Genomic DNA, 9,296 nt, shown 5'->3' with positions numbered 1-9,296 from the left:
AACTAGGACTTTGTGTTCCAGTTTGCCCATATTTGTTAAAACCAGGTGGGTCACTACTTTTATGAGACTGTATTATATGAATGAAACCAACTTGCTACAAATAGTGAACTCGAGGGGCGCCTGGGTGGCTCAGAGGGTTAAGCGTCCGCCTTTGGCTCAGGTCATGATCTCCGAGTCCTGGGATTGAGCCCCGTGTCAAGCTCCCCGCTCAGCGGGGAGTTTGCTTCTCCTTCTCCCTCTATCCCTGCCCCTGCTCATGCTCTCCCTGTATCTCTCTGTCTCAAATGAAAATAAAATCTTTAAAAAAATTAGTGAGCTGGTGGCAAATTATTTCTGAACAAGTACTATATTAAAATCACAAATGATAATCTTTTATCAAAAAATTTGATCAACTTAGAAAAAATAAAGGTGAGTAATTTTAAAATGATTGAGCCCATGCAGGCCAGCCTATAACATGTGTTGAGATGGTATTTAATTATTATTTTAATTTGTGCTTTTAAATTATATTTCCATTACATTTTGCCAAGGTGCACTTAAGGAATAGTTTTCATTTTAATAAAAAAAAGTCACATATATCCATGACGAAGCTGTGTGAAATAAAACAAATTTAATCCTATAAAGTTAATGTCATATAGAACATTTTTCTTTGTTCTTAAAAGTTTGATGTCAAATGCATTATTTAAACAAAAACTAGTTTATTTGAAGAGAATCTCAGGAAGAAATTCTTAGGTGTTATAAAAAAGAAGGCTCTTGCTTCAAAGGCAATGCAATTACGAAAGAAGTTACGAAGGAATCTGCTACATATGATATATGTATGGAATAATGTGAAGGAGAAGAAATAAAAAAATTCTGAGAGGTTGGCTTTGTAAAACCCACAATAACTGAACATAGAGATACATGCATGCTGTGTGTGTGTGTGTGTGAAGAGAGATATCCTAAAGCCAAGGAAGGACTGAAGATGGAATATTGTACACTCCATTGAAAATAGTTCTTAAACAGCTTTATTGACATGCAATCTATTTCCTGTAAACTAATTGATCTATAGGGCTGTGCGTCCCTCAAAATACGGTTAATGCTTCCATCGTCATGTCAAAGTCTCCCAATGCCCATGAAATACACTTGTTACAAAACGCATCTCTGAATCCTCACTCCCACATCCAGCCCCAGCCTGGTGCTGGTTTGGCTTTCTATCCGTATACATTTATCTTTTCTAGACTCTTCATATACATGGAATCATATGATATATTGGCTTTTGTGTCTGGCTTCTCACAATACAATGGTTTTGAGGTTCTTCCATCTTGTACCGTGTACCAGTAGTATATTTCTTTCCATCCTTGCATGGTTTTCCGTTTATGGATGTACCACCTTTGTTCATCCATTCACTAGTTGCTTGTACCTTTGGAAAGTTTCCAGTTTTTTCACGATTATGTATAATGCCCCGATTGACATTTACATGTAAGTCTACGTGGACATATGTTAGCACTTTTCTGAGATAGCAGTGGAATTTAAGAATTATGTGATATAGGTTTACCATTTTTGAGCAACTGCCAGGTTACTTTTCAAAGTGGCTGCAGCATTTCACATTCCTACCGGCAATGTGTGAGGGTTCCAAATTCTCCACATCCTCGCCAACGCTTGTTATTATCCGTCTTTTTTTCCATTCTAGTGGGTGTCTAGTGATATCTTGGTTTCTTTTTAAAGATTTTATTTATTTATTTGACAGAGAGAGAGAGAGCACAAGCAGGGGGAAGGGGCAGAGGCAGAGGGAGAGGGAGAAGTAGGCTCCTCGCTGAGCAGGGAGCCCGATGTGGGACTCGATCCCAGGACCCTGGGATCACGACCTGAGCTGAAGGCAGACATTTAACCATCTGAGCCACCCAGGTGCCCCAATATCTCGTTGTTTTAATTCGTATTTCTCCCAAAGACTAATGTTGCTGAGCATTTTTTTTTTCATATGCTTATTGGCCCCTTGTATATGTTATTTGGTGAAATGCCTATTTAAATCTTTTGCCCGTTTTCAATTTTTTTTGTCTTATCATTGAGCTGTATTTTTATATATCTACAAGCTAGTTCTTTTTCAGATATATAATTTGCAAATATTTTTTCCTAGTCTGGGTCTTGCTTGTCTTACTAGTGACAGTACTGACACTATTTTGAGTATCTTTTAAGAGTTTTGATACAGCCTAATTTAGCAAGTTCAGGAATTTTGTAAGCAAAAATGCTTTTTTTTTTTTTTTTAAAGATTTTACTTATTTATTCATGAAAGACAGAAAGAGAGGGAGAGGGAGAAGCAAGATCCCCGCTGAGCAGGGAGCCCGATGCAGGACTCAATCCCAGGACCCGAAGGCAGATGCTTAACCGACTGAGCCACCCAGTTGCCCAGCAAAAATACTTCTGATTGTTGTATGCCTTTGGTTGATTTCCAGAGTACATGAATGTTTAATTTTGTTAGTTTTGCCTAGCTTTATTGTTGCTTTTTTGAGGAAAGGATTTACTCATCTCCTTACATGGCCATCACTCCACTTCTACTTTTAGTACATGAGAATTAAAAACAAAACTAATAGCCTTTGGGTTTGGAAAGGGAGAGGGGATATGATGGGAAGGGGAGTTAGCTTGCAGCATCTTCCTTCTTCAAGTCTTTCAAAGGCTGTATGTGCATGGGGGTGTGTGTGTGTATTACTAAAGAGTAGTGTAATTTTGTAGCAGGATATTTATTGCTTTATGAAAATGAAATACCTGATGCCCTAACAGATTGTACAATAGAATTCCATTGTCGCTTAGGTTCTCTAACACAAACCAAAAAAAACCATAGACTGGATTAAAAATATGGAGTGGTCCTATGTTGCTTTGTTAGTTTCTTATCAGATTCGTCTTTTACCCCTACCTTAATGTACAATTCATACACCTCACAGTATCATTTACAAGAGATATATACATACAGACAAACCATACACAGATGAAATTTTATTACTTTCTAAATTAGGGATCTGGTCCCAATATCAACATGGGTCATGTGTGTGTGTGTGTCGGGGGGGGGGGGGGTTTCCCCACACTATCAGGGAATTCTCCACAACACCAGCTGGGTGTCCTACCATTTAACTCAATTCTGACACTGTCTACCCAGAGGCAATGTCAGATTCCACAGGTTAGGGGCTCAGCCCCACAAGTCTGCTTGCCTCCTACCCTGACTTCCTAAGCCAATCACAAGTCCAGGTTGTTACCTGTACTTCTGACCACCTGGCTATGAATCGGAGGTTCCCACGACCCCCTGCTTGGGTTCAATTAAGTTGTCAGAGTGGCTCACAGAACTCAGAGAAACATTTTACGTACCAGATCACTGGTTTATTATAAAAGGATATAACTCAGGAACAACCAGAAGAGATGCATAGGGCAAGGTATGAGGGAAGGGTGAGGAGCTTCCATGCGCTTTGAGTGGGCCACCCTCCCTGAATCTCCACGTGTCCAGGAACCTGGAAGCTCTTGGAACCTCGCCCTTTTGAATTTTTATGGAGGCTTCCTTACCTAGGCATGATTGATTAAATATTCCTTGCTAATCTCAAATTTTTCTCCCTTTCCTCGAGGTGGTGGGGGTGGTGCTGAAAGTTCCAACCCTCTGATCATAAGGTTTGTTCCCCTGGCAACCAGCCCTCATCCTAAAGCTCTTCCCTCAATCGCCTCATTAACACAACAAAAGACACCTTTATCGCTCTCATCAACAGAACTCCAAAGGGTTTCAGGAGTCCTGTGTCAGTGAAAACAAACATACATTTTTTATTATAAATAAGGACATTATGCTTTCTTTTTATTCTTACCTTTTTAAAATGTATTTATCATTTCTTAAAAAAGATTTTATTTATTTATTTGAGAGAGAGCTAGAGAGAGAGAGAGAGAGAGACAGCCGGAGCAGGGGTAGAAGGAGAGAGAGAAGCAGACTCTCCGCTGAGCAGGGAGCCCGAAGCTCCATCCCCGGACCCTGAGTCCATGACCTGAGCTGAAGGCATCCGGTTAACCGACTGAGGCACCCAATGCCCCTAAAATTTATTTATTTTTCACAAAAGTTTATTCTTAAATGTACAATAGGATCCAAGAAACAGCACTTCATTCTAGCTATGGATGGTAACAGGTGTGACGGCAGGAATCCGGATGGTTAAACAGGAATTGAATTATGGATCACCACTGCCCCAGGCACAGGAACATCTTACTTTTTGCCAGATTTCTTAATTCCACCAGTGGCCAGGGGGCCCTTCCCCTGAGTCTTTGCTTTTAGTTCTTCTAGTTTCTTCTGTTCCTCTTTCTGTTTCTGCTTGAATGCCTTATCTTCATCATTCATCTCTTTGGCCTACTCCTTGGGCTGTTTCAGGGAACTTCTTTTTGCCACCTTTGTGGCCAGACCCACACTTTCTTACGACATATTTGTGTGCTTGAATATATAACTGGTCGATGCTTGCAAAGATGAATATGATCATTCCTCTCATTCGTGGATGTTTGTCCCTTTGCAATATAATGCTGTCCTTCCTTCTATCAAGAAGTGAAGTCTGTTTTCTTGCCCTCTGGATCTGTGCTGACCTTGGGCCCTTCCCTGATCAGAGGAATGAGGCAGAAGTGTTGTGTCACTTTCAAGCTTAGGCGACAGGAGAACTTGTAACTTCTGCTTCTGACATCTTAGAATCCTGAGCAGAAGCACATGAAGAAGCCTAAGATAGTTTTCTTGAGGAGCGGATACCATGTGTAGTGATAGGCCCAGCTCACAGACACCATCAACCACCAGACGTGGAAGTAGGACCTTTTAGATCCAGGTGAGCAGCCAGATCACAGTAGCTCCCTTGTTGAGACCAGCAGAAAAACTGGCAGCTGAAAGAAGTCATACGAGTGGTCAACAGGGACATGAAAAGATGCTTGACATCACCAATCACCAGGGAAATGCAAATCAAAACCATAATGAGTTATCACCTCACATCTGTGAGGATGGCTATTCTCAGAAAGACAAAAGGTAACAAGTATTGGTGGGGATGTGGAGAAAAGGGAGTCCTCGTGCACTGTTGGTGGGAATGCAAATTGTTTCAGCCACTATGGAAAACAGTACGGAGGTTCCTCAAAAAATTTAAACTAGAACTATCATACATGATCCAGCAATCTCATCTCTGGAAATACATCTAAAGCAAGCGAAAGCACTATGTCAAAGAGATATCTGCATCCCCGTGTTCACTGCAGCATTATTTACAACAGCCAAGGCATAGAGCCGAAGTGTCCATTGATGGATGAATGCATAAAGAAAACATGGTGTAAAAATACAATGGAATAGTATTCAACCATAAAAAGAGGGAAATCCTGCCATTTGTGACAATTTGGTTGGACCTTGAGAGCATTATGCTAAGTGAAGGAAGTCAGGCAGAGAAAGAAAGTACTTCATGACCTCACTTGTATGTGGAATTTAAAACAAAAACCAAATTCATGTAAACAGATCAGATTTGTGGTTACTAGATGGGGTGGGTCAGGGGAGGCAGAATGGGATGAAGGTGGTCATAAGGTACAAACTCCCAACTCTAAGGTAAATAGGTACTAGGGAAGTAATACACGGCATGATGGTTATGAGTAACACTGCTGTTTGGTACATAAGAAAATTAAAAGGGTAAATCCTCAGAGTTGTCATTACAAGGAATAATTTTTCTTGTATCTATATGAGAAGATGGATGTTAACTAAACATACTGTGGTAATTATTTCATGATCTATGTTAGTCAGATCATTATACTATACACTTTAAACGTGCACAGTGCTGTATGTCAATTATATTTCAATAAAACTGGAAAAAAACCCTTGCCATCTGAGTCAGCCTGAATTCCTGATCCACATATTTCTGAGGAAATAAAACAATTATTGCTTTAGGCCACTTAATTGGTGGTGGTTTGTTATGCAGTAATTGATCATTGAGACAATATATTTATTTTACATTTTCTCTACAAACAGTTATGCCTGAACAGAATATCTTAAAACAGGAACTATGGTGATTTTTAGTCTCCTTCAAAATGTTTTGGGCCTGTCTGATATCAGAAAGTGTAGACTTTCTGATAGATATTTTGTTTAGCTATATATCTTTTGTGTACTTTTTTTTTGGTGTAAGTATATATCTTCTATATACTTTCGTATAGATCTTTCAAATTTGTGCTTATCAAGTTTGATGCAATCGGTATTGTTTTTAGGTGGTTGTGTGTGGCTTTTAAAGCTGTTGGCTATAAATGTTTCGGATTCCTGTCTCAAGTAAAAGTCTATCAAATGGCATTCTTTGCTCTTGTGGCCTGCAGTATCTCTTTGAGATAGGTATGATGTTTTGAAAGAAGGGGAAAACATTTTCATTATGGATTCTTTAATCAACAGCAATCAATTATTTGCCTTTTATTACTATTTGCAAAGAAACGGATTCTTAATTTCCCGTTTCTGAAATGCCCTAGGGTAATAGATTCCTAATGCCTTAAGTGTAAAAGGAACACCTTCTCATGCTTGCTCAAACATTAAGGCGCATAGGAGTGGTTACCAAATGTGTCTGCTTTCATAGACCCCAAACGCTAAATCTGTTAGTATTTCCTGCTACTCTTCTGAATTTCGGATACTGTTCATATAAACTGAAAAGGCCAACGTATAGAGACATTTATGTGATTTTCTTCCTGTTAAAAATATAGACTTGATAAGGTAATGGAACAACAAGTTTTCATAAAATTACATATACAGTTAAAATCTGCAATTCCTTTTATACTGAATACAGTTATTTTTGTTATAATTATTTAAATAAAAGTATTTCCATATAACTGTTATTATAACATCAGATTTGTATCTTGTTTGGGGATATCTACAAATTTCATTCATCCAAAATTCCATTATTTACCTTAGTGCTTCACTACATGGCCACTTCGATTCTAGAAACCAAACACCTGCGCATACAAGCTTGAGGAGGTTCCGATGATTGATTTTCAGGACACATTTTAAAGAATGTAGCCTAATGAATAGTACTTTTGTATTTAAAGTAGCAAGAGTCTGAAAAGGTCATCCAATGGAAAAAGTGTGAATTAAATATTTCTGATATTCATTCCTACTTGGAAACAGCTACGGGGAAGGATTTGTTCGGTTATAACTATGCATCATCTTAGCGTCTTCTGTGCCAGAGTAAATTTTTAATCTTTACAGATTATAGGATAGAAACATTCTCTTTGTAGAGAAGGCAAATATTAGATACTTAGGGAAGGAGGTGCAGGAGCATTCAGGCTCAAATTGTCTTCATGATGTCCCTCCCAAATGGACTCGAGAAACTTACAGAGTTTAAGTCTAAACCTGAGGTACAGTCTTGCTTTTCCTTCTCAAAGATTTGATGGTTATTTTTTGCTAGGCAGACAATTTAACTAAAAATGTTGGCTATCCCTTAATTTTAGTCCCAATTAGCACGCTTTTTAAAAAAAGATTTATGGGGCGCCTGGGTGGCTCAGTTGGTTAAGCAACAGCCTTCGGCTCAGGTCATGATCCTGGAGTCCCGGAATCTAGCCCCGCATCGGGCTCCCTGCTCAGCGGGGAGTCTGCTTCTCCCTCTGACCCTCTCCCCTCTCATGTGCTCTCTCTCTCTCTCATTCAAATAAATAAATAAATAAATCTTTAAAAAAAAGATTTATTTATTTTAGAGAGAGAGTGTGCATGAGTGGGGGAGGGGCAAAGAGAGAGGGAGAGAGAGAGATCTCAACAGACTCCCGCTGAGCTCAATCCCAGGACCCTGAGATCATGATCCCAGGCGAAATTGAGTCGCCCACGCAACTGACTGAGTCACTCAGGCACGCCAGCACCCTTTGGTTTTTTAAATAAATGTCTGTTCTTCTTTTGGTCATCCTTTTAAAGTCAATCTAGTTCCTCCTTTTCAAAGGTTTTTTGTGTTCAGGCTGTAGAAGTTGCGCCTTGAACTGACCTGCTGCTCTGAGGTAAGGGAGCCGGGAAATGGAAGGAAATTTGTGAAAGGGGATAGAAACTTTCCTCTTCTTTTACCCTGAGCCTGGCCCTTAAAGTGTGTTCCACAGATCAGGGGCTCCTACATCATTTGGGAGCTTGCCTCCTCCAAGACCTACTGAATTAGAATCTGCGTGCTGATTAGAACCTGCATGCTGACCAGAATCCCCATGCGATTTTCATACTCAGTCAAAGCTGGCATGCTCTGCCCCAGCAGGAAGCATTAGGTAACATCTACCTGGCATCCCTCTCCCATGGCCCTCAGAAAGATCTCACCCTTGGGGCACCTGCATGACTCAGTCGTTAAGCGTCTGCCTTCAGCTCGGGTCATGATCCCAGGGTCCTGGGATCGAGCCCCGCATCGGGCTCCCTGCTCAGTGGGAAGCCTGCTTCTCCCTCTCCCTCTCCCCCTGCTTGTGTTCCCTCTCTCGCTGTCTCTCCCTCTGTCAAATAAATAAATAAAATCTGAAAGAAAGAAAGAAAGAAAGAGAAAGAAAGAAAGATCTCAATCTTTCCAGGGGTACCTCTAAGGAGCTCTGGCAGTTTGTTTCCACTACATGTAGCTTTGGGGAAAGAGTTAATTTCCTGGGTTTCTATTTGCCATATGTAAAGTGATGGTCTAATATTTTGCGATATATCTCTTGTGGGTTAGCATGCTGTGACTCACTCCTATCTGTTGACAGGGAGCCCAGATCATTACCAAGGAAGAGAAGTCTCCTCCACCCATTGAACAGACACTCACTTCACCAGCGCATACTTACCCTAGCCAAATTCACACCAACTAAGTTCATTTGTTTCAACTTAAGCTAAAATTAGCCAGATTAATATGAATATAGTAGCCACTAAAATAAGTTCTGAGGTAAAAGTAATGAATCATTAATAATTAGTTGATTTACATATTTTTTCCAAGGGGGGGAAATGTAATGAACTGTTATTCTTTACAGTTAGAATATATCATGCCTTCAATTAATTACCCTCTAGTATGTCACTTGGGATCATATTATACTATAAATTGTATTTCTGCTGCAGATATATAAAGATGCACATACAAATTTATCTTTAAAACTCAAAGGAGAGTGTTACAAATATAAAATATACTTTGTTTTACAATTTATGAAGCTCTTCACCCACGTGATTTCACTAAAATACAAGGAATCTATGTAACATTTAATTTAAAAAATGTGATGTATGGTAAACTGGCTGTTATTGTTAATTTTGTAGATTTCTTTGAAAGCCTTAATTTAAAGCATCAAAAGGTGGTTTACTGTCATGTAGTAGGCGATAGATATATCTGTGTTGTTCATGATCATTACTGTAT

The 9,296-nt window shown here is 39.5% G+C and overlaps 1 pseudogene; it reads right to left on the bottom strand.

Moving 5' to 3' along the window:
* Positions 1–4,070: 4,070 nt before the first annotated feature.
* LOC116637982 lies at positions 4,071–5,069 on the bottom strand (annotated as a pseudogene).
* Between the last annotated feature and the right edge of the window lie 4,227 nt (positions 5,070–9,296).

This window comes from Phoca vitulina, unplaced genomic scaffold (assembly GCF_004348235.1).
Source record: "Phoca vitulina isolate PV1807 unplaced genomic scaffold, GSC_HSeal_1.0 scaffold15, whole genome shotgun sequence".
NCBI lineage: Eukaryota > Metazoa > Chordata > Mammalia > Carnivora > Phocidae > Phoca > Phoca vitulina.
The sequence above is the reverse complement of the archived record's forward strand: the minus strand, read 5'-3'. Positions and strand labels throughout refer to the sequence as shown.